Genomic DNA, 26,820 nt, shown 5'->3' with positions numbered 1-26,820 from the left:
ACTGGAGTGAAGACTGGGCAGTGGCAACATTTTAATTTTCTTTTATAGGATCCCTGTGGTGTAGCTCAACATACAACATGTGAACAGAGCAATTAGGCGTGGAGATTAAGGGGCCAGACTCCCTGTGGTCATACCCCAGGTCCCTCTAGGTTGTAGCAGTGTAATCTTGGGCAGATTACTTAATTTCTCCATACCTCAGTTTCTTCATATGTTAAAAAAGATGGTCTATAAATACAACACAATCCCAATCAAAATCTCCAAGGAAATTATTTTGTAGATATCAACAGATTCTAGTACTTATATGGAAGGCAAAGGAACTGGAATAGCCAAGACAATTTTGGGGAAAAAAGTGTTGGAGGATTCATCCTATCTGATTTCAAAACTGACTATAGAGACACAATATTGAAGACAGTGTGGTAACAATGAAATGCTAAAAGCAATGCAACACAACAGGTGTTCAGAAGTAGACCACACCAATATAGTCAACTGGTTATTAATTCCAAAGCTTGGAGACAATGCAGTGGAGGAGTCGTCTTTTAAACAAATGGTGTTTATATGTATAACAACTTCCACATGACAAAAAACAAACCTTGATGCTTGTCTCACACTTTATGCCCAAATTATCTCAAAATGGATAATAAATTTTAATGTAAAATGTAAAACTATAACATGTCTGGAGGAAAACAGCATAAAATGCTTGTTAGGTTAGATAAAGAGTTTTTATATATGACATGAAAACGCCTCAGAGAGGAAAAATTTGATACGCTGGACTTAAAAATGGGGTGGGGATAATAATAGTACCTAATCCAGGGTTGTTCTGAGGATTAAGTGACTTAATTAATGTAGAGCACTTAGAATAGAGTACTTATAACATAGACTGTAGTAAGTTCTCAAACACTGTAGTTAGTAAAGTTTTCACTGTGCCATGTTTGCCTTCTGTAGGCATTTATTAAATACCTACTATTTATTGACTATTCACTGTATTATTTTCTTATTGCTGCTATAACAAATTACCACAAATTTAGTGGCTTAAATAAACAGAAATTTATTTTGTTTCATTTTGGAGGCCAGAAGTCTGAATCAATTGTATTGTGCTGAAGTCAGGATGCTGCCAGGGCTGGTTTCTTTTGGAGGCTCTAGGGGAGAATCTATTTCCAGGCGTTTTCCAGCTTCTATAGCTGTATGCCTTGCACTCCTTGGCTTATGGCCGCTTCCCCCACCTTCAAAGTTATCAGCATATTATCTTTAAATCTCTCTCTGCCTCGGTCATCACAATGCCTTCTGTCTAACTCTTCTGTAGTCAAATCTCCCTCTGTCTCCCTCATATAAGGAAGCTGTGATTACATTTGGAACCCACCTAGAGCATCCAGGATAATCTCCCCATCTCAATGTCCTTAATTTAATAACATCTGCAAAATGCTTTTGCCATATAATGTAACATCCACAAGTCCCAGGGATTCGAACCTCAATATCTTTGGGGTCATTTTTCAGCCCACCATCCTCACTCTGTGCCAGATAGTTGACTCAGCGCTGTACAAAGTGGTCTCATTTAGTCTGCATGGAAACTCTTTGAAGTAGTATTTAATCACCATTGATAAAATGAGAACAAAGTTTTGAGTCAGGTGTCCAGTAAGCAACAGTCAGAACTTGAAACAAAGACCTTTGGATTTCAAAGCCTGTGCAGTCAAACATTACACTGCCCTCTCTGTCTGCCAATGTTTGGTAGAAGAAGAAGGTAACATGAAGTGGTGTCTCAATTAGGGTATATCCCAAACTAAAAGAGCCCAGGCAGCCTAACAGCAGCCTTGTGGGCGGGGAATATAGGGTTGAGGACTGCAGCATCGCAGAAGACCTCTTGATGGACTTGACAGTGTTTTGCATGAACTATCTCTGAACCTTGAGTTCAGGACTTGGTCTTGTTTACTGTAATATCCCCAGAGCCTATCGCAGTGCTTGGTATGTTGCAAGTGTCCAATAGATGTTTGGATGAATGAATAAAATAGTACCCTAGCTCCTTTTAGGCTTGATGCTCAGTCTGATGGTTTCACTTCCACCTCCCCTCTCAAGCACTTTCTCTTCTTTTTTGCCACTTTTCTCCTTGGGACTGGGTCTTCATTCTCACTCTGCTGGGAGTTGGATTCATCACTGCTGGAGAAATGCAACTTGGAACACATCTGCCAATGATCACCATCAGTAGGTTGCTACTCCTATTTCCTGGGTTCTTCAGGGTCAGAACAGCGTTGTTACCCTGTCCTAGAAGATCCTCCTCAAAGAATGGCAAAGGCAGGACATTATCTTGAGCAAGTGCTCCCAGGATAGGAGCCGAGTGGCTGTAGAAGGAAGACTTTCTTGTTTCACCTCAAAGTTTGACCTGAAACAGCATGTCCATCTTGTTCCTTAACTCCCATCCCTAACTTCCTGCAGATAAGAACGGCTCAGAATTATGAACTTCATCCTAGGATTTAAAATAAAGAAGAAGAATCTATTTAAGGTTACCAACAATGTGTTAAGCTAAATGCAAAGCTATACAACAGACCAGAAGAAATTTCATAAACTCAAACTTCTGAGTTCAGAGATGCAAGCCATGTGTCTGAGGAACAATTTTATTAACTCTCTGTAGTTTGTAAGTCATCAAGCTTATATAGCTGCCTCCACATCCAAATCTCTACTCAGGGTCACCTCCTGCTGGAGGCCCTCCATGACTACTCTATTTAAAACAGGTTTCCCCACTGCCCCCATCACTCTCTAGGCCACTCTTCTGTTTTGTAATTCTCAGAGTACTTACCACTCTCTAGAAAGAAGAATTTCTTCCAAATCTTGATGTTAATCTTTATTGCCTCATTAGAATATAAGCTGCATGAAAGCAGGGGTATCTCTGCGTTAGAACCTGTAAGGGTGGTTGGCACCTAGTAGACAGGCAACAAATGTTGCTGACTGAATATACTGTATGGGAATTGAAGAACACCAGCCTCAAAGGAAGGGGGCGGGAGAAGAAACAAAAAGAGGGGTGGGGAAGAGACTAGTCTTTGTTTAACCTAATCTTCCTTCCCTTACTGAAGTTCCATCACTCCAGACAGACGGAGGCAGCTTCCAAATCAAAAGAGAAACAAAAGCAACTAATTCTTGGCTTTTCTTTTGCCTGATAATTTCAGGGATTTTCACGGATTATTTTGACAAATGTGTTTTTTGCCTTAGGCGCTGGCATTAGAGATTTAACACTCCACGTGAAGTGCACTTTCTCAGACTCATAACAAGGTTGGCCTATAGAGGGTGCTAGTTCACTTCAAAAAACGAAGTGCCTGAACTTTCACTGGGTCCTGGCAAGTGTTTTACAAAGCAAGCAGGGAAGCAGTTTGACAGCCAAGGAAACATTTAAACTGGCCACATTTTGTTTCAATACCGAAATTTAAGACAATAAAAATGCAACCTGTGAAAATGCCAGAAGCATTCAAAAACCTCCCCTTGAGGAAAAGAAGTGATGTCATTTTTCAAATGCAAGGCTACTAGAAGCTTCTAGAAGTAGAGAATACTGTATTGAGAAAGGCAAACCTAAGGCAGGAGAAGTTGCTGGCAGGCCTCTGCCACATTCTGCCCTGCACTTCCTTCTGGGCAAGGGGGACTTTAAGGCCTGGGTGTGAAACCTATAGACTTAGTAAATGGGGGAGGACTCTTCTGACAGCTAATTGAGCACATCATTCTTGAAACTGACCCAGGGCTTCAGTGTTCAGCAAGGAATTGGGGGGGAGGTAAAGCTGCCTGAGAGGTTTGAAATACTAGTTGGTCACAGTCAGCTTAGTGGAAACCATAAAAGAGCCTGGTAGGGAGGAGAAGCCTCTTCAGATTTGTATCTGCAAAGATGTCTTCAGGAGAGGAAATGGAACCTGCAAGGGAATTTTTGTAAAAAACTGTGAGCCCTCTAGGAAAAGCAACAGTTGAGGCAGCTTTGATGGTCTAGAGCCAACCTCAAGGCAGAGATTCCTAATCCTATGTATTCCAGTGATCAGATGTGTACGATTTTTCGAGGAGAAGTTAGACTCAAAAATCCATGAGAGCTGTGACACAGCTTATACAGGGGTGGGCAAAAATAGGTTTACAGTTATAATACAAATAAATAATACAATAATTCATAAATACTAATACAAGAATAAACTCCGTGTTTTGCATATTCACAACCGTAAGCCTACTTTTGCCTACTTTGTATCATGCTTTCAATTGGTGCCCGTCCTTGCTTTTGTAAGTTCAAGGTGGATTAGTCACTTTAATGTTCAATGGCTAAACTTTAAACCAAATTAATAAAGGGCAAGGAATGAATTTGCAAAAACAATCAGCCACCTCCCTCAATTTAACTGTAAAAATCAATAGAATCAGATTTTTTTAGAACAGTGTAGGAAAAACATTTATTTTGCAAAGAACTATCTCATTGATTAAATAATTCATTTGGAAGACACAACTGCGGTCTAAGATTTTAATCTTAAAAAGAAAGTGTTTATCTTTCAAATGAATTTTCGAGATTGCGAAGTCAGCTTCTTTTCCCCTAAGGACTTGCTTCATCTCAGATGCACTTCTAACCTTTCTCTCATTGTTATTTTTAACCATTAGCCATGTAGTCAAAGTACAAAATCTATTAAATGATTAATAGTCGATGTAAGTTCACAAGCCTTAATGCCCAGCAAGCAAGGAGGGAGAGGGACAATTATCAAGGACTTACTGGGAGCCACTTTACACCTTATCTTATTTTTGACCTCAAAACAACTCAATTGTTAGCTCCAGGCCATTATCAAGGTTAACATTAAAGGCCATGGGCCAGACAAGTAATATAAGTGAACAGAGGCAAGGGTTATGAGGACTAGTTGCCCTATGGGGGGGCGGGGGGGGAGATACAAACAGTGTTCCCAGGCCCTATTTTTTAAGATAAGCTTGAACATTTATATGCAGTCTTCTGATTAAAAAAAAAATAGTGGTAACTAGTGAAAAGAATTGTTTTCAATATTGCGTGGACCAAATAAAGAAAATCTGGAGCTAAACCCATCCCACAAACTGCTATTTGGCAAGGAGTGAAAATAAGGGTCTAGAAAACTACGTCAGCAGAGCTGCACAGCTGTGGCAGGTGACAGCCAGACACGTGCTGCTCAGAGCTCAAGATTTCCTGACTACACCATTCTTAGATACTGACACAAGCTGTGGATGGGTTACATCTATGAAGCCCTTTGAATGTATGCCAACATAGCAAAATCCTTTTCTAAAAGATCACATGACGGTGATTCAACTTAGTATGAGGTGAACAAAGTCAAGTAAACATGGATTTCTGAAGGGAGTGAAACTCAGGGCTGGAACCCCTCTGAGGTCTCCTTCCTTTGCCTGTAAAAACTGTCAAGTGAAAAACAAATGCAGATTTACTGAGAAGGGGATAATTCCAAAGGATTATTGCAAGGGGGAAGAAACGGCCTATTGCAATAGAGAGAAAGCTCTGACAACCAGGTCTGCAAGTATCTCAAGAGTTAGTCAGAAAGTGTTTTTCTTTTATAGGGAGAAGAGTAAACAAGAACTGGGTGTGGGGAAGTGGAAGGCAAGAGTAGCGTGGTGGGAGAACTGATCAGAGAATGTTCCACCTTGAGCTTAGCCTATTTTAAGGAGGGACCTTCAAGGAGGGGTAGCATGCTGGCTCCTGCTGAGAGTGGGCCAAAGTTCATGGAACTGGTGCAAAGAGAGAAGTGTAACCAAAGTTTAGTTGACAAACACTTTGTTCTGACTGATTGGCGGGGACAAGAAGTTCAATTAATCATTTATGAGACAAAGAATGGGACTTTGAAGAGTGGGTCTGACCTTCTCATAGGTAAGCAAGATGCATGAGTCTTGTGTAAGTCATATGGGGAGGGGCAGTTTTTGGTGGTGAGCCGCTTTCCAGGACTCAAAAGGATGAGGGTCTTTCTTAACCTTCAGGTAAAAGTCAACATTGTCAGGTAAAATTCAACAAACACAAGCACAAGATGGACAAAGGCTGAGAGTGGGATCAGGTCTGCTGCCCAGGCCCAAGCTAGTCAAGCCCAAGGTCAACCTTTCCTGCAGGAAAAAGGGAAGGAAAGAAGCTCAGAATATCCTGGTTTCCTATGGAGAGGGACAAGATGTTGCAGAGACTCAGGACAGCTGGCCCTGGGCACAGAGACCAGCATGGTTTTTTGAAACCAGTACTGTGAAGATTGACATAAGAACCACTAATGTCATGAAAGCAAGTGCAGAACTGGCAGGTCATAGGTGTGATGGTCTCTGGTTCCAAAAAGCCCTGGAAATGATTGAAAGCTATTTCAGGATGGAGGATCCAAGAGAAAATAGGGGACAGAAAGACCTCTCTCACTCAGAGCCACCCTCATGGTCATCTTGAGCAATCAAGAAAGACTCAGAAAAGTTCCAGAATCAGCTGATGGGGGCTGGTGTGAAATTATAGTTTTTCTTTTAATTACTATTATCTTGCACACTCACTCTATGTCATGTTGATGTGACCTGGAAGATAATGTTTGCTACATTCTGTTTGCAAAAATGGTCACATGCTCTCTATGAATGTTGGCCACCAGGGAATGCTCTTAAGTTAACACTTCATTTCATCACATCCTCCTTCTGTTTAACTTGATCTCATCCCTACCATTCAACTCAGGATTTGCTGTCCTTGTATTACATTCTAAAGAACTGAGGGCTGTCTTTGAAGTGGACATGAAAAGTGTCACCTCAAATAGGCTACCCATCAATCATTGAAAGTTTAAAATAACAAACACAACAAGAATGCTTTCCACTGTGGAGGTCTTCCTATTGTTTAAATCACTTTTGAGTTTAAATTGCTGTCATTCTAGTAAATTAGCTTACATCTGCTGTCCACCTGGCAATGAAGTCCACTCCATTAAAAACTGAATTCACCCTCAACTTGAGTCATTACTTAATGTCCTGGACAGCAACAGTCTTATAGTAATATAATGTAAGCCACATGTCATTTTAAATGTTGTAGTAGATACATAGGGGGAAAAAAAGTACTGTAGATAGAAACAGATGAAATTGATCTAATAATACATTTCATTTAGTCCAGTATATCAAAAATATTATAATTTCAGCACATAATCAATATAAAAATTAGCAAGGAGATATTTTACACTCTTTTTTATTCATGCTAAGTCTTCAAAATCAGGTGTGTATTTTATAATAACAGTACATCTCAAATTCAGGATATGCCATCCCAAAATATGCCACTTTGGCATATGGGTTATTTTTGAACCGAAGATCATTGAGAATCAACAGATGTGGGAATTCTCTGCCCTTCCTGTATCTGCCTAAAAAGAGGGCACACAGTTCCCACTGTGAAGATGCCCCCTCCCTGTACCAGGAAGGGCAGAGCAGCTCATCATTGGAGACTCATGAATTTGCATCAACGGGCCTCACTAAGACAACCCTTTTCTTCTATCAGTTTCCCCATGTATTTCCTAGTCATGGCCGATGATTCACCATCCTTTGAAGTCTAAACCCTTTTCCTTCATATACCTTGTTAAAATGGTATATAAACCCTGGATTCTAACTGTTATTTTTCAGTTTCACTTCCTTTTTTGTGAACTCCTGTGTACATAAATAGAAATAAAAATTTTGTACCTTTTCTCCTGTTAATCTATCTTTTGTTAGTTTATTTTGCAGGACCCCAGTTACTGAATGGAAGAGGGTAGAGGAAAATTTTTTCCTTCCTGACACTGCCTTTTAAGCATTCAATAGCCACATATAGTACTGGCTACATTATTGGACAAAGTAGGTCCAGGAAATACTGTGTTGTATTGTTGTAATCTACATGTCACTTCTAATCTACACTTTTATTTTTTTATATAAAAACGATTTTTGTCAGTACTTTTTATGGTTGCAGAAATTCAACAAAAACAGTATTACGTTTTAGCAATGAATACCTTAATTGGGGCTCTACTATCTCATTTTTACACTTTTAAAGATTCCAGAGCATGAGAAAAAAGTCCATCCTTTCCCAGATTCCTTCATACTTTAACTCTGAAAAAGCTGTTACTAATAGCTTTCTAAATGAAAAGAAAAAAAAAAGTTAATCTTAATTCAAAAACTATATTTAGTTTTACTGCTGAGTAGTATTCCATTGTGTAATGTGCCACAGCTTTGTCATCCACTCACCTACTAACAGACACTTGGGCTTCTTCCAAATCTTGGATATTGTAAATAATGCTGCAGTGAACATAGGGGTGCTTATGTTCTTTCGAATAGTGTTTTGGGGGGAGACTTAACTTAGCGTGGTGAACACACAATACAATGTACAGATGATGTGTTGTAGAATTGTGTACCTGAAACCTGTATGATTTTGTTAACCAGTGCCATCCCCATAAATTCAATAAAAAGGAAAACAATAAAAAAATTATATGTAGTGTTAATTTTAAAACAAACAAACAAACAAAGCAAGATTAAGTCAAAGTAAGGGTCGGATTTGTACCTTGCTGGGATTTTCTGTAATGTAATCAATGGTGGTTTCTAGTAGTGCTTTTATTCTGGATCCCAGGTGGGGAAAGTCTTCAGAGCCCAAATAGGATAACCACATGTTCTGAAGTTAATTAAAAGTATAAATCATTATGTTATTAATAATAGGATATCCCAGTCAATGGTTTTAATTACTTCAGTCTTTGAAACAACAAATGGATTTGATTAAAGTGTAATTTGATTTATGAAAATCTAATTGAGGGCGTATGTTTTGGCACTCCTATCATTTCTCTAAAAGTATAAAAATGTGCCTTTCTCCCTTTGTATGCTTCTTGGCTTCGTCTAAAATTTATACAAGTGTTCAGTTATCTAAAATCTAAGATTAGGATAAATTGTAAAATCACTACATCACTGTTATTTCATTCTTCCTACCACCTCACCTCGGACATAAAAGGTGAACTGCAGACCTTCCATGCCTCTCTTTGCTGCAGTTCCTGTCCACTTCTGAAAGAAGACTCATGCTGTGGCAGATAAATGAAAATAATATTCATTTTCTTCTAGCTTTTCTTTACCCCAAAGAATATTTTTTATTATATGTTTTTTGGCAAAAAAGATGAAAATTCATCATTAATAGGCCTAGTTGGATATATGATGATATCAATTAAGTATTTGGTAAATGAATGACTGGATGAGTGAGGAGATGAATGAATATGTCTGTATCCCAGGATGTAACGAATGACCAGGAACTGGTGTTAAAATCAATGTCCAGTTCTGGGAAAGCTCTGTTCAGTCCTTGTTCAGTCTTCTAGGAGTATTTCATGATCACTTTTTTCTAGATGCTTGTACAAAAGTAAATCTGCAAAAGGTTATGGATATTTTAGGCTGTGCTAGCACAATTTCTTTAAGGGCCTGGAGGCCTGATAAGATCTTGTGCAACTCTGCACAAAATTCCTGACAAGCTGCTGCTCAGTTTAGCTGTTTGTTACCTGAACTATTCACCTAAAAAACTGGAACTTTCAAGAACGTAAGCACATCCTTTGAGTGGCTCTACTAAAACTGAAAGTCAACCACAGTGTGGTGCTTCCAGCCTTTTTTTCATTCTGGCTCTCTCTCAGGGGTTTTAACCTATAGCCCACAGACCCCTACTCAGACCGTGGCTTTTAAACCAGGGCTGTGAACTTCTAGAAATAATGTGCTGCTTTTCTTTTCTTTTCTTTTTTCTTTTTTTTCTGGAAGCAGCTTCCAGTGGATTCTTGAAAGAACCCCTGCTCAAAGTAGACACTCATAAACTGAGAACAGAGGAGTTATAATCAGTCAACAGAGAAGATTCCACAGGTGCCTGACTTCCAAGGGCCTTTCGCAGCTGTTTGGCATCAAGAGAACAGACAATCCTGGCCTGGCATGTTCCACATCAGCAATGGGGTGGTTTTGGACTGGAAACCTCAGTCCACTCCATGCACAAACCACACTAGGCTTTATTAATCAGAAGTTTTGGCTGTAGAGACAAGATCTTATAGGGGCAGTATATTAAATGGTTGTGCCTGGGCCTTCTGTGCTACAGTGACGGTAATTGAAGTTAAGAGCATCATCTTTTGATTCAAAGAACAAGGAGGACTTGACCACAACTACAGGTAACCACCCTGTCATGCCATGGAAATAGCTGAGTGTGAGAGATGGGAAGGACATTCATCTCTGTAGATCAGTTTCCAAGTTCATCTAGGTTATTAAACTGAACAACATGGGAAAAAGCAACAATTGTATTCATTCCTTTATTCCAAATATTTGTAAAGGTCACAAACAAGAGCAATTTATCCCCCTGAGAAGTTTTATGTGTCTGCCTTGGCCTACGTTCTTTTGATTAAAAGGCAGAGAATAAGAATGAATTACTTTTTCAGCAAAATTAAGTTCAGCTGCACTTTTACTCCTATAATTTAATTAACATAAAAAGCTACATTCTTTATTCATGTTAATGGACCAAAGAACAAAAATCATATGATTTTCCCTTCTATATGCAGAAAATTATGTTTAAATCAATTGTGAATGTTTGAAAAAGTTTCATAACCTGATAAGTATATTCACTAAAACTCAGCAGCAAACTTAATACTTATTAAAGAAATATTAGAAGCATTTTCTTTAAGGTTGAAAATAAAATCAGGATGTCTTTTCTCCCCCTTACTTCTCATGCGATACTGGAAGTCTTGGCCAATAAAATAAATCAAGAGAAAGAAAGTATAAAGATGGGAAGGGAAGAGAGTCAAGAGGCTCAGCTGTCATTTTTTATAGATGATATAAATATTCACAGAAAACTTAAAAGAGATTTGATAAGAAAACTATTTAGAATTGTTAATTAAGTTCAGCAAAGGGTCTGGATTCCTTTCTGACTGTAGAGTCAGCCTAAACCAACTTTGGATCAAAAATATTCCAAAAAAATTACATTGTGGCTGATGTGTACTATGTATGTAGTGAGGCCTATGATGGTTGCTTCTGTACTAGACATATAAAGGCTTGTTTTTTCTTGTAATTATTCCCTAAACCATACCGAATAACAAGTATTTACATAGCATTTACATTGTATTAGGTATTATATCTAGAGATGATTTAAAGTATACAAGAGTATGTACATAGGTTATATGCAAATGCTACTCCATTTTATAGAAGGGACTTGAGCATCCTTGGATTTTACTACCTGAGTGGCATCCTGAAACTAATCCCCCATGGATACTGAGGGGCAACTGTACTAACCTAGGAATTAATCTAACAAATATGCATAAAGTCTCAGAGAAATCTTTAAAATTCTACTAAAGTGGTATTTTTCCAACTTTGATGTACATACAGATCACCTGGGGATCTTGTTTAAAAAGCAGATTCTTATTCAGTAGTTTGGGGGCGGTGCCTAAGAGTGGGCACTTCAAAACCTTCCAAGCGAGGCTCATGGAGCTAGCTGGTCCCTGGACCACACTTTTGGGTAGCATAGTACTGAAGCAGTTAAATAATAAATGGAAAAATAAAGCATGCTCATGTGGAAAAACCTAACAATTGCAAAGATTCTCATTTTCTCCAAAGCAATCTGTGATTTCATATTAACACAATTCCTACCAAAATTCCAGTAAAACTTGGGGGTAAGGGAGTATTTGTTTAATTTACATGATAAAAAGTGTTTATTTTCTTGTTTTTGTTTTTTAGGAAAAAAAAGAACAAAGTAGGGGGAATGGGAATTCCCCTACCATATTAAGACATATTATGAAACCAAGGTAATTAAAAAAGAGTAATTCAGTAGTTACACAATAGAACAACGGAATGACTAGAGTCCAGAAACAGACTTCAGGATCTGATTTATGAAAGAGGTGTCATTAAAACTTAGTAGGGCCCAGCCAGGCGTGGCTCAGCGGTTGAGCGTCGACCTGGGATCCAGGTGATCAGGGTTCGATTCCTGGTCAGGGCACATGCCCAGGTTGCAGGCTCGATCAATGCCTCTCTCATCATTGATGTTTTTGTCTCTCTCTCTCCCTCTCCTTTCCTCTCTCTGAAATCAATAAAGATATATTTTAAAAAAAACAACAAAAAACTTAGTAGGGAGAAGATCAGTTATTTGGTAAATGGTGTGGAGAAAACTGGCTTGCGATGTGGAAAGGATGAAAGTTAGAACTCTAATTCTCACACACACACACACACACACACACACACAGCAAAAGATGTGCAGTGGTCTATGTTTCGGGCTGGAGTTGATCTGGGGCTTCTGATCCAGAGCCAAAACATAGAAGAGGGACACACCCTTCCCAGCAGGTTGGCTCCCCACATGAGCACATGAGATTTACCACTTACTTTCTTCAATTATTTTCTCTTGGCCTTGTAATTCACAGAAATTTCTCCGAGGTACTCACAATAGAGCTAGTCTTTGTATATAGTCCCAGCATACCATATTATGAGTTCAAGGTTTTTTTGTCTTCATAAGTATTTTATTGTGAAGTTGGAAAATGCCACTAGGAGCTGCTAACCACATCCAGATTTAACTACACTCAACTTTTTTATTATTGATCTGACACATTAGTACTTTTTTCCAACTTTCTGTGATCCACATATTTGATTTTCAGACCTTTGTTTTCATTCAAGTTCATAATAAAAATATTTGAATAGGTCAGGGTCATGGACAAAGGTCTCAGGCACATAATTAAGAGATTTTTAAATTAATTAATTAATTATTTCATTGTTCAAAATATTATAAATGTTCCCTTTTTCCCCCAATGACCCCTTCTACCCTGCACCCACTCCTGGCCCCAGGCCTCCACCACACTATTGTCTGTGTCCATGGGTAATGCATATATGCATATAAATTATTTGGTTAATTTCTCCCCACACACCCACCTGCACCTTCCCTCTGAGATTCCTCAGTCTGTTCCATGCTTCTATATCACTGAATCTATTTTGTTCATCAGTTTATTAAGTTCTTTAGATTCCACATATAAGTGAGATCATGTGACATTTTTCTTTCTCTCCCTGGCTTATTTTGGTTAGCATAATATTCTCCAGGTCCCTCCATACTGTCCCAAAGGGTATGAGATCCTTCTTCTTTACAGCTGCGTAGTATTCCATGGTGTAAATGTCCCACAGCTTTTTTATCCACTCATCTACTGATGGGCACTTGGGCTGTTTCCAGATCTTAGCTATTTAAATTGTGCTGCTATGAACATAAAGGTGCATATATTCTTTCTGATTACTGTTTCAGGATTCTTAGGATATATTTCTAGAAGTGGGATCAATGGGTCAAAAGGCAGCTCCACTTTTAATATTTTGAGGCATCTCTATATTGTTTCCCACAGTGGCTGCACCGGTCTGCATTCTCACCACCAGTGTACTAGGGTTCCCCGTTCTCCACACCCTCGCCAGCACATGTCGTTTGTTGATTTGTTGATGGCAGCCATTCTGACAGATGTGAGGTGATACCTCATTGTGGTTTTAATTTGCATCTCTCTGATTAGCGACGTTGAGCATATTTTCATATGTCTCTTGGCCATTTGTATGTCCTCTTTGGAGAAGTGTCTGTTCAGGTCCTTTGCCCATCTTTTAATTGTATTGTTTGTCTTCCTCTTGTTGAGCTGTATGAGAACGATCTGCTTTTTAATCCCTGTTATCCTATGATTGGAGTGCTTCCATTTAAAAAGTAGTTAAACTTGTGGTCTTTTCATCTATTTCCCCTAAGTCCCCATACAAGGATTTCTCCCCCATTAAACTCTAATACAAAAATGAAAGCCTATAACCTATCAACTTTTCTTGGTGCCAACCCTTATCTGCCTGTGTTTCCAATTATAATTTGGACCCGATTCCCAATACACTGTCCATCTTTTAGTATGTTCCACCATTCATACTGGACACTGGTCGACATCTTTCATGCTGACTCCCTGCTTGTACATAGTACCTTTACAATGCCATGACCTGCCAACCAACCAGCCTTGTCATTCTGTAGCATCTTGTCTTTCTTCAATATCTGTATCTTCTCCCCAATATTTTCTCATCTTGTTGACCAAAATATTATAAGCAATTTATTCTGATGTTTTCTGAAATCAGATACTTGATGTTCATGACTTTCTCTGATCTGTAATTTACTAATTTTATAAAACAGAAATAATTTTGGCTTAGCACACTTGATCTTACAGAATCCAAAGAAGTTCCTACTGTTTATTATTTCTCTTTCCAGATGCTGGCAAATAAATATTGTTCCATACTCTGGAATGACTTTTATCTGGATATGGAGACTTAAATACCAGTCTCCAGCAAAATTCTGGACAAAGAGCCACCAATTTATAATTACTAATATAAACAATAAGGAATATTTACTACATCATAGAACAAGAAATCTTGGGGCAGGTTGGTTCCAGGTTGGTTGATTCAATAGCTCAGTGATATTAACACAGATCCAGATTCTTTTCATATCTCTGATCTTCCATCATTACTAACTATACTGCCTTGTCCTTGGCTGGCTCCCTTCATGAATGCAAGGGAACTCCCACAGCTCCAATATCATGTCCAGCCAAAAATAAGGACTGTTTTTGTTTTGTTTTGTTTTTTGTTTTGTGACTCTTCTTTTACAATCTTTCCCAGAAGCTCCCTCTAGCTGACCTCTCATTACATTTTATTGTGCAGAACTGGGTCACCTGCCAAACCAATTACTGGAAAGTTCAGACTGATCAGAATTTAATCCTGAGACACACAGGAAAAAGATGGCAACCCCCTCAAATGGGTTCTTTACCAGATAGGAGAAAATGGGCAAAGGCTCTTGGTTAGGCATACTGTCTGCTCCAGACAGAATGAATTACTCCCTAATTTGGAGGGCAGGGATTTTTGAAGACGGTTACTGACGAAGACCCATTAAAATAGCATGGCTTTTTATCTGTTTAAAATAGTCTAAAGCAGGATTGTGTCCAAAACAAAGGGTAGATTAAGTTATCTCTAGAATTCCTTGCCAGCTGTTTAATGCTGTGATTCTGCTCACATTGTTTTCACTGGGGAAACTGCTTGCAATTTGAAATTGTTCACATCAGCAGTGTCTGTGCTGCCAGTAAAAGGGCACGGTTGCTGATCCATGACCATTTCCCCTATTAGCACATTTGTGGAAAACTGAGTCACAGGGCTTTAAGATACTGTGACCCCACTGTCTGGACAATTTTCTGAATGCTTTATGTCTCAGACACTGGCAGCTTCCCTGTAAGTACACAAACTATCATGAAATCGTTGACATATAATGTGAGGTTGGCCAAAGCAAAGCAGGTTTGGCTAACTGGTTTTTCCCTGCTGATATTCCTTTTTATTTATTTTGGACTGAAAACAAGAGTTTGTGTTAAATAAAACAGCAAATTAAATGCAAATGTTAGGCTGCAATGGAAAAAAATCGAGGAAAAGTTGACCTGACTCATTTAACCACGTGCAGAGACATTACTGTGCTCCATGGTGAGCCATTCAAATGGAATACAGCCCATATGACTTGCACCGGAGCCACACAGGCCTTTCCAGAGCTACCTAGAGGTGGGGAGGGGAAAACTGGGTGGAGAAGGAAGTTATTTTTGTGGCAGTCGAGGTATGATTACTTATAGATCCATAAATTATCAGCAAAGGTTCTCTCTGTCTGGCAATAAGGATGGAGGAGTGGCTGGTTGCAGTGACACCACACACACAGGTAGAGTTGGCAGGACTCAGCAGCTGACTGGATTTGGGAGGAAGAAAGAAGAGTTGAAAATTCTTTGGGAGATTTTCCTAATATTATCGAGCAATTATTGCATAATGGATACTATGCTAAGTGCTTAATATAATTATTATGTCTCTTACTTCTCCCAATAGTTCTGTTAAGTAAGACCTGCTGTTATTTCTATTTAATAGCTAAGAAACAGAGGCTTCATGGGCTTAATTTAGTAAATAGCAGAGAGGAGGTTAAAATCTAGATCCCAATTCTTAATTAATTGTTTCAGTCTCCTTTCTGAGTGGGGAGGAGAAAAATGAGTTTCCATTTAGACACATTGAGTTTTAAGTGTTGGCAGGACATTTGATTAAAGATGTCCAGCAGGCTATAGGAAATGTGAAACTTTTAGGAAAAGATTTAGGATGGAAGATAGATTTGGCAGTTGTTTGCTGAGAGACAAATGTTAAAGTCACAAGCATACCCTTGGAGACACGTGCTGAGCTTGCCTTGAGGTCCACCTGCTCAGTTTTGCCATGTGGGTATCTTTATGCACCTTAAGTATCAGGAATTAAAAGAAAAATTGATTGACCCATGAATTCAGCTTATTGGTCTGACTAGCCCAACTGCCTGTGTGAATTTGTGCAAGTCACTTAACCACTCTGAGCCTCTGTAACATGAAGTCTCTTCCAGCTCTGAAATTCTAGACAAATGAGGGCCTGGACTAAGACAGTTGCGGTGAAAGAGAAAAAGAAGATGAATGGAAGTTACTGAAGAGAAAATTAATTGGATGCCAAATTGTGAGAGAGAAGAAATAAAAGGTGGAGAGAACTTTTCTAGCCTAAAGTTTAAGAGAATCAGCACCATTAATCAAGGTAGAAAAGGCGGGGGTGACAAAGATTTTTGGAGAGATGATAATGAGTTTTTTTATATAAAGAATTCAGGTGTAATCCACGTGGTATTTCTTTGGGTGTTGGTATGTAAATTGCTGGACTAGAAATATACACAGAACATAGATTTGAAGGTAAGAGGACAGAGACAGATGATTATTAAATAACCTTTGAGATCTCTTCTGTTCCTCTGCCTCTCTGACTACTGTCTCCATAGCAACGTGACTCGCTACCCATGCTGGATTATCTCACAGTGGATCAGCTGGTTTCCCCATGCCTGACAAAGGACAAAACAGCCTCAATATTTTCTGAATGAGTAGCAATGTGGTTCAGGGTATTTCAGGTATTTTCCCATATCTGAATTTATTGCTTCTTCCCTTTCCCTTTATACTCCTTTCTAATAATCCCCACCTTTAACTTTTTTCTTCCTAGGTAGTTGCTCCTTCAGTGGGTAGCTCTTCACAATTTAATTCATCTTTTCCCTCCCATTGCCTCCAGTCTCATTCATTCCCTCTCTTATGCCCCATGAAAAACCTCCTGCTTCCTCAATTACCAACCAGCAGTAATTTTACCCTTCACCCTCTTGCATCCTATCCTACCCTGAGTCCTTGTCATTATCATTAATAGCCAATTTGACCCAGGCCTTGAATTCCGTGTTCTACATGCATTTGCTCAGTGCATTAGCTCAACTTAATTGTTACAAAAATCCTATGTGATAGGAGGTACTCTCAGTCCTGTTATACAAGGGAAGAAATGAGGTTTGAAATGACTCTGGTACATGCCCAAGTCCCACGGTGAATGGGGAGCAGGGAATGGACGCCAGGTTATTTAATGCCAAAGCCACAGCTCCACCCACTGGGTATCGCTGCCTTCTCCAGCCAAACTGGTGTTTCTGTCTTTCTTACCTTTGACCAATTTCATTCCACTTTTCTGAACTGTTCAGTACTTTCATTAATGAATATAGCAATTATTTAAGCAACTAATCCTTAAATACAGTTCTATAGAAAGCCCTTTCAGTTTCCCATCATCACTACCAAACCAACCAGACCCACACATCATATTCTTCCAAACATATGTATACACAGAGCATGCACCTGCTTTTCAAAATTGGTTTCTTTCCTGCTCGCCTCAGTCTGATGAGAGTAACAAGAAAGATTTTATACACTGGGGGAGGGGGAGTGTTACAACAAAAGATGAGGCAGAGACCCAATTTTGTTGAAACAAAAAAGACCCAACAACTTGCACACACATAGAGCAGTTAAATAAAAGTAAACTACAGTGAATGAATAAGTGTCCCAAAGAAAAATTAAAGTAGTAAACACTACAGGAATCCATGGGAAAGGAAGCCCTTGAGGATGAGTGGGATTTGGTTGGTGAAGGACAGAAACCGGAGTGAAGGCAGGAATCAGCGTCTTTATCACGGACAGCTATTTGTCAAGCACTTCGATGTGTTGGGCATTAAATTAAAGTTACTGGAATAAAGAGATATAAGTGCTACTGCCTTTCTCCCAAATACTTGATTTTATGGGAAAGGACTAACTTATAGATAGTGAAATAAGCAATAATATGAAGAGGTACTTAATACACAGAGCAAGAGTTTCAGTAATTCTGAAAACAAAGAGAACCTACCACAAAAAGAGTGATAAGCCCAGGGACATAAGGTGAGTGTTTGGGTGGAGCAAAGGGCTCATTCATCATGATGAAAGCCTTCTATAAGTCATGCATGCAATACAGTGGGTCTGAAGCCAACAGGAAGAACTGGAACTTTAATGTAATGTGCTATGAGGGGATGGGTACCTCTCCCAATCAGAGCTATCAAAGAAGGCTTCCTGGTGGAGAAAGTAGGAGTAAGTGTCACATGGGCCATAATGGGCAGGCCTGGTGGTCAGAAGACACTCCTGAGCAAAAGCACAGGTTAGAAGATGCCCTTGGTATGTAGGAAGAAAGAACAGAGCCTACAGGTCATTCAGTGATGCTGCAAGAGCATGAAATATAAGGCCAGGAGTGGTGAGATAACATGAAAGAGATAGGTAGAGGCTGGGTCAAAAGGGTCCTGATGACCACATTAGGAAGCCTGGGCTTGATCTTGACCATGTGGAGTTTGGGGTGGGGAGCTGTAGAAATTAGATTCAAGTTAGGGCTGGGCTTCAAGGAGCTTCATATGCCAAACTGAAAGTCCTTACTCAACTTGACTTTGCCATGATCCTGTTCAGAGAATAACAGCACTGGTTATTCCAAGAAACAGCCCAATTCAAAGTAGGGCTGCTGAACATTTATCAGAGCTGAAGAGCCAAGGATGCTGTTAATGGATGATTCAACATTTCAAAGAGCTGTAAATAAAAGGTGAGAGTTCTCTGAAGTTCAGTTTTAAAACCCAGAGTGTCTCCCTCTCTATGTCTCCTACTTATCATTAATTTTGAATAAGTCGAGAGAACACTTCACTTCCTCTTCTTCCACCTTTTCTTTCTCTATCCTCAACCCTTCTGTTCCCCTTGGGTTTTTTCTTCCCCCCTCCCATTTATTATGACCACTGGGTTATAATATAGAACATGCAGAGCTGAATGCTGGTACTAGCCATCAAGTGCCTGCTGTGTCCCAGGCACTGTTTGGGGCACGTTAAAGCACTGCCTCATTTAAACCTCATAACAACAGTACAACGTGAGTGCCATCTTACAGGTAAAGAACCCGGGCCACAGTCAGTAGATGAGTGGATAAAAAAGTTGTGGGACATTCACACCATGGAATACTATGCAGCTGGAAAACAGAAGCATCTTTTTTCCTTTGGCACAGCATGGAGGGAACTAGAAAGTTCCCTCCATGTGAAATAAGCCAATGAAATAAGTGAAATAAGCCAGTCGGAGAAAGACAAGTACCACATGATCGCACTTATATGTGGAATCTAATAAACAAAATAAACTGATGAACAAAATGGATCCAGAGACATAGAAGCATGGAACAGACTGAGGGATCTCAGAGGGAAGGCGGGGAGGGAGGAGTGGGTGGGGAGAGATTAATCAAAGAACTTATATGTTTATAAGCATAACCCATGGACACAGAGACTGGTCTGGGGAAGGCCTGGGGGTGGGATGGGTGCAGGGTGGAGGGGATCAATGGGGGTAAAAAGGGGACATCTGTAATATTTTCAACAACAAAGAAAAGAATCCAAGGCACAGACGGGATAAATAACTACCCCAAATTCACACAACTAGTAATGGACAGAGGTAAGAGTCGGTAAGTTTTCAAGCGTGAATTTGAACACACCCTTCTGTTTTAAACCCTTCATTTGAAATGATTTCCCAGTGTTGTTAGGATTAAAAAAAAAAAATAGTTGATATGATTTACAGAGACTTGCATGGTGATTCCTCTCTTCCTCTCACCCTAAACCAAGCCCAGACAGCTGGCACCCAGGGCCCAAAGTTCCGACCACTCTAGTATGATCTCTGTGGGTTTCACAACAGTTAAGTTTATATAGTACAAGTTATAAATCATAATCTGTGAGTTTCTGACATAAGTTAACAGTTGTTTCTCACCAAGGGGGATGGTCAGCAAACAAACAGACAAAACACCTTTCAAAGTCTCCTTAGTCTAGAATGGATACCTCCTTCGGCGTGTCCCACCCTCTTCTGAGGCTGCGCTGGTCTGCGGCAGAGCCTGCTTCCCTGGATAGTGGCCCTAATTTTCTCTTTGCTGTAAGTTTATGGTCTTTCCTTCTGCTGAAGTTGGCTTTACCGTTAAGTGGCTCTGAGATCTTCTACTTGTCAAGGACACTTTCTCAGTCTCAGTTTCCTCATCTGTGCGCAATACTGCAGTCAGACTGTCATCTCCTAGTGTTGCACACATCTAAGTCTATGCAAGGGTTTTACCCAGTAATGCAAACATAAATAACAAGTTCATTAAGTAGGACCCATTTGTGCAATTGTCCAGAATAATTATTTAAACTTTCTATCTTTCTGATCTTTATCATTACTTTTTGTAAGTAACCAGTGTGAAGGTCATAAATTGTTTAATGCATTTAAATCTCATCCAAAGATACTTTCCAGCTGAAAAATTCCATCATTCTGTGTATCAGTTTCAGGCCAGGCAGGATCAGAGGCTTGGTCAATATTATTTTTTCCACAGTGAAACTGTATAAGGCAGGAGAGCTTACTTAAGCTAACACATGTGTATCCTTCACAATGGAAGAATAAATAGAAGTATAATTTGTGAATCTGAGAAGGGTTCTTTTCTGCTAAAAATATAAACCCCTTCTATTCTTTTTTTTTTTTTAATATATCTTTATTGATTTCAGAGAGGAAAGGAGAGGGGGAGAGAGAGATAGAAACATCAATGATGAGAGTCATTGATCGGCTGCCTCCTGCACCCCCCCGACTGGGGATCGAGCCCGCAACCCGGGCATGTGCCCTGACCAGGAATTGAACCCCGATCGCCTGGATCCTAGGTCGACACTCAACTGCTGAGCCACGCCCAGCCAGGCCCCTTCTATTCTTTAGCAAGAATGTACACATACATATAGTTTTAGGTTAAAATGTTTGGGAATTTGAGTGTCTTGAAGTAAGCTTTTTACAAATGTATTTCCCATTTCCAAACTTGATCTCTCTTCTCCAAATATTCTTGATGCTATATTTTCATTTCTTTATCATTATTGAAATCTTTTGCTTCTTTTTTACTGTTCTTTGACCTCACTAATATTCCTATATTTCCTAAATCATTCTTTTTGGCACAGAGAAATTTCCAACAGGTATTCAATATTTGAAAGTAGTTGACTCCAATAAAGAATTTGTTCTCTGTTTACTTGGATATAAGAAGCCTCCCCAATTTTTCTTTTTTTTTTTTTTTCTTTTTTACTTTTCAGAGAGTGGAGGGAGGGGGAGAGACATCAATGTGAAAGAGACACGTGGATTTTAGTTGCCTCCCGCCTCCCACTCACATGCTGCCCTGGAAAGGGGATTGACCCTGCAACCGAGGTACAAGCCCTTGGCTGGAATCGAACCTGAGACCCTTCAGTTCACAGGTCAATGCTCTAACCACGAAGCCAAACTGGCTAGAGAAATAGCTGCAACATCTTGTATCTAAGTAGCCATTGCTAAATTGTAAGAACTATAGTCCCAGTAAATTTTAGAATACCCAAGTAACCTAAAGCGGAATGAATTTTCAAAGACTTTTGGGCAGAATGCTGCAAGTTTCAGTCTTGAGTCGAGCTGGGAATTGCTCGCTAACTACCTCTTCTAATGTTTCTATTAGTTCAGGTTGATTGTAAAACTACGTGCTGCGGGTGAAACACAGCCTCTGCAAATGGTCTCCTTCTGAAACTAGGTGTTATGAAAATTGTGTTTTCCTTCTACAGCTCATTGAAATGGAGATGGGATGGAATAGAGTAAAGGGATCTGCTTTCTAATGAGACAAAATGAGATTCATTTGAATTGGGGCATGGACTGAAATGAAGGGAAAATCCAACCACAGCCTCATTTTTACTTCCTTAGAATGTCCAAGCAGCTGGGCCGAGCACAACTACACCCATGCTCAACATGTCCCAAGTAGGAGTCATGAGGAAGTTATTTTCAACTTTTATGGAATGGCTCTATTGGCTACACTACACAGCGTAAAGGGGGAAATGGACTAAACTCAGAATCACATTTCCATATTTTTTATTAACTTATTTTATACAAACATAAGAAACCACTCCAACCATTACAGATATATTTTGTATCCACACTATTGCATAGCATTCGTGAGACAGCAAGTGCCAAAATATCAAAGCAAACATACACATACACACACAACAAATGAAAATAACCACAACAAAACCTGCACAGTATAGTAATCAGTGAAAAATATGTATTTTGAAGACTTATGATATATGATATTATGCAGCTATACTATATCCCAGTTTCTATCATTTCAATTCTTTTCAGATTTGGTGTTTATAAAATAACCTAGTATTGTGGTCAAAGAAAGTGAAATTTTACACAGTGGATTATGTGAAACACAAACTGATGAAACCAATCAAATTTTCTGAGTTCTTAATTTACATAGAATTCTTTTAATTTTTGTCTATTTAATCCTCCTGTATTTTAGAACGATAACATTCTTAGGTTAGTGGTTCCCAGACTTAACATTTTCAGGACAGTAAAACTTCCAAAAGCCATTAGGAGAGCGAACACAGAGTTGCCAAACTGTCCACTTTGCCAACAATAACAAAAACCTACCATTTCCATCACTTCAGAAAGGAAAGTATATTTCAACACCAAAAATGTAGGAAGTTCATAATTTCAGAACAAAAGGCAGCTCTTTCCAAGAAACACTTCTGTTAACCATAAATTTAAAGAATATATTTCTAGTTTTATATAAATGCAGAAATATTTACATTAAAATTTATTTTATAATACGATGCATGCCATGTTTCCTTGGTAGCAGTTTTTCTTTAATTTGGTAGCATTACAAGGAAGGGTTCTAATGTGAATTTGTTCAGGTGTCTTATTTTTATCACTGTCACTATCAAAAATTCCATTTCACACGGATGTAAACAAAAATGAAAACATTTGCAATAGTCTAGGCAAACCAAGATGCTAAAGAACAGCAGCTCCCGCATTCCTTGCCCTTTCTTCTACCTTGCCCACTACGTGCAGGTAGGAAGATAAGTGAGTGGCTGGGGCCCACAGGGAGTAAGCCAAGGGCACTCCAGAGTCATTGCTCCTCTTTTAAGACAGAACCCGGGTTGTTATCCCTGCTCCATGGAGGGAAGCTGGACATTTCTACAATAGGAGTTCTAAGGGCAAGCATAAACTTTGTTCTTTACCGGTATCGGGAACCACTGCTGTGGGTCGTTTAGTCTTTGAGTCTCTGAATGTCAGATCGTCCAGGACAGCCTGAGGGGCAGTGTGTTGTACGTTGAGTTCATGTCCATCAAAAGCACCCTTCTGCTTGTAAGTTAAGCACAGTAGAAAAAGCACTGGATTTAGGGACAGAAACACTGGGTCAAAGTCTCTATTCAACATTTACCTGATTTCCTGATTTTTTCTGATGTTTTTCTCATGCTTCGATTGGGGTTATAAGTTTTCAGGAGAAGACCACACAGGTAAAGGACTATTCTCATCCCCTCGTATCAAGGGTATGTACTATCAACATAACTTTACCACTGTAGAGATTAACTTTGATCACCTGGCTGAGGTAGTATTTGTTAGATTTCTCCTGTGTAAAGTTATTCCTCCCCACCCCTTTTCCATTCTGTACTCTTTGGAAGGAAGTCACTATGTGTAGCCCACACTTAAGTGGGGAGTTATGTACCACCTCGTAGGGGGTGGAATACCTATTTACATTATTTGGAACTCTGCATGAGAAATTTATCTATTTCCTTCCATTTCTTTATTTATTGAAACATTTATTTATGTCAGTATGTTGTCACTTTTTTTTTAATATCTTTATTAATTTCAGACAGAGGAAGGGAGAGGGAGAGAGAGAGAAGCATCAATGATGAGAGAGTCGTCATTGATCAGCTACCTCCTGCACGCCCCAGACTGAGGATCGAGCCCACAACCCGGGCATGTGTCCTGACCAGGAATCAAATCTTGATCTCCTGGATTCTAGGTGGATGCTCTACTGCTGAGCCATGCCTGGCCGGCTGTTGTCACTATTTTTAATTTTAGTTGCTCTTATATGTGTATAGTGATGGTATTAATTTGCATTTCCCTTAGTGGCTAATGATATTAAAAATATTTTCAGGTGCTTATTTGTCATCCATATGCATTCTCTGGTGAAAAGTCTCTGCATATATTTTGCCAATTTTCATACTGGAATATTTTTACATGTTGAGTTTGAGAGTTCTTTATATATTGTACATACTAGTCCTTTGTCAGATATGTGATTTGCAAATGTTTCTTCCAGCCTTTAGCTTGTCTTTTCATTCTCAACAGGGTCTTCTGCAGAGCAAAACTTATTAAATTATGAAGTTCCATTTTTCAATTTTTCTCTTATGGGTGTTCTTTTGCCGTCGTATCTAAGAACTCTTCATCAAGCCTTATGTCCCAAAGACTTTCTCCTATGTCATCTTCTAAAAGATTTATAGTTTTTGCCCTGCCAGGCGTGGCTCAGTGGTCAAGCATCGACCTAGGATCCAGGCGATCAGGGTTCGATTCCCGGTCAGGGCACATGCCCGGGTTGCGGGCTCAATCCCCAGTCGGGGGTATGCAGGAGGCAGCCGATCAATGACTCTCTCATCGTTGATGTTTCCATCTCTCTCTCTCCCTCTCTGTTCCTCTCTCTGAAATCAATAAAGATATATTATAAAAGATTTATAGTTTTACATTTTACATTTAAATTTATGATACATTTTTAGTTAATTTTTGTTAAAGGTGTAAAGTTTAGGTGAAGGTTCATTTTTGACTACAAATATCCACTGAGCCAAGAATATTTTTAAGGAAGTGATATCAATAGATATGTACTCGAAGCTGGATGAAGAAGAAATTGAAGATGGGAGGAAGCTTATGGGTAATTCTTTTTAAATGCTTAATCTACTCATAAGGTCAAATAAGTGTAGCTATAAAGCAAGGCAGCTGATCACTAGGAAGAAGGCAGTGGGCCCGGCCGGGCGTGGCTCAGCGGTTGAGCATTGACCTAGGATCCAGGCGATCGGGGTTCGATTCCCGGTCAGGGCACATGCCCGGGTTGCGGGCTCGATCCCCAGTCGGGGATGTGCAGGAGGCAGCCGATCAATGGCTCTCTCATCATTGATGTTTCTCTCTCTCTCCTTTCCTCTCTCTGAAATCAATAAAGATATATTTTAAAAAAAGAAAAAAAAAAAAAAAAGAAGGCAGTGGTTAATGATTTCAGAAAGGAAGCAGTGACTGGTGATGTGAACAAAGGGACAGGGGCCACCAAGAAGGCGGGCAGCTGAGCTGGAGCGGAGGGTTAAGAAACTGGGAGGTCGGGGTGTAGAGAGGGCAGCCTGTGCGAGCTGAGGTCACAGAATGATGGCAGCAGTGGGGTGGAGAGGGACACACAGTCAGGGGCTCAAGTATCCCTTGAATGAGCAGGGGTAAGAACAAGTCAGTGAGGTGACAGGCCCAAAGGAGGGGCAGAAGGGAGCCGTTTCAGGTGGGAGGGAAAGAAATGCTTTGCAGTCAGCAATTGGGAGCCGGGAATATGCTTTTTCTACTTCTCAGTCTCAAGGTACGGGGGTGTAAGGAAGAAACAAACAAACAAACAAGCAAAAACTATCCTGCCCTTCAAGAGACTGTGGGGGAAGGAATGTCCTCGGGGGGTTTCTTGGTCTCTATTAAGGCAAATGGGTGAAGGAAATATTTGGAGAAAATGTTGCATTAGCTGCTCCGTGGGTGAGGGACAAGGTGTTAGCTTCAGGGTCCCAGAGTGCTGGGAGTAGGGAGTGGCTTTGTGTCTGATTGGAGAGCAGAAGTGACAGACAGGCTTGGACATCATGGGATTCTTAGGGACACACGGTTGGTGGTTGGACTGGGCCTGGAGAAAGTTTGAGAGAGGAAGCTCTAGGGGTGTCCTCAGAGGAGAGAGGGTGAGCAGATGTTCCTGCCACTAAGTGAACTAGATCTGAGAAAGGACTTTGTTTATAATACTTTATTTTAAAAAGCTGAACATCACTAGATATAATTCAGTAGTGAAAGACATTGTACAAAGCAAATTAATATGTTATCTTCATTATCTAGAAATTATTTATTTATGATTACATCTGCACACACAGGACAGTATTTTAGAGTATTCATTGGCATGGATATAATGATTCAATAGTTAATCATAGAGGAAAAACATACAAATACGCACACGCAAACACAATTTAGCCAAAAACAGTAAATTCAGCAGTTATCAAACGAACTGCAATCGGACCTTTTATACATTGCGTTTTAAGGCCCTGCTTGCTTCAGCCTGTCTTCTCACAGCTCCTGCCCCTTTCTCCTTTGTTCCACTTCCACTTCCCATCTTGTTTTGACAGGTGAGGCTGTTCATGCAAAGGGATCCAACAAAAATTTAGGATTGCCACCTTTGCCTTCTTACCCCGGACAGAGCAACCCTCCCTTTCCTCCTCGCAACAAAGCAGCAAAACACATGCTCTCTCACTGCCCTTCAGCCGAGCCCAGTGACGAATGACGATGGCACGATTGTTTTCTCGCAGGGAGGGAATTTGTAAGTAGTCAATAGGTCACCTGCCCTCTCTGCTCAGGATCAGCTCTCCGCCCAAACCCCTGTGCATTTCAGTCCTGTAATATTTCAGGCCTCAGCCAGCACAAACATGTCACAGCAAGAGGGACAGTGATTGTATTTACACATGCGATTGATTTAAAC

The 26,820-nt window shown here is 39.8% G+C and overlaps 1 long non-coding RNA gene across 1 annotated transcript in view; it reads right to left on the bottom strand.

Annotated features, from left to right (window-relative positions):
- Positions 1-1,026: 1,026 nt before the first annotated feature.
- Positions 1,027-26,820, bottom strand: part of LOC308554043 — an 89,809-nt gene continuing 64,015 nt past the window's right edge. Inside the window, exon 5 of the long non-coding RNA XR_013998330.1 lies at positions 1,027-2,455. This is a non-coding gene — a long non-coding RNA (uncharacterized lncRNA). The remainder of the gene's footprint in view (positions 2,456-26,820) is intronic.

This window comes from Miniopterus schreibersii (genome assembly GCF_964146895.1).
Source record: "Miniopterus schreibersii genome assembly, chromosome: 2".
NCBI lineage: Eukaryota > Metazoa > Chordata > Mammalia > Chiroptera > Miniopteridae > Miniopterus > Miniopterus schreibersii.
Note: the sequence above shows the minus strand (reverse complement) of the source record. Positions and strands in the feature narration are given on the sequence as shown.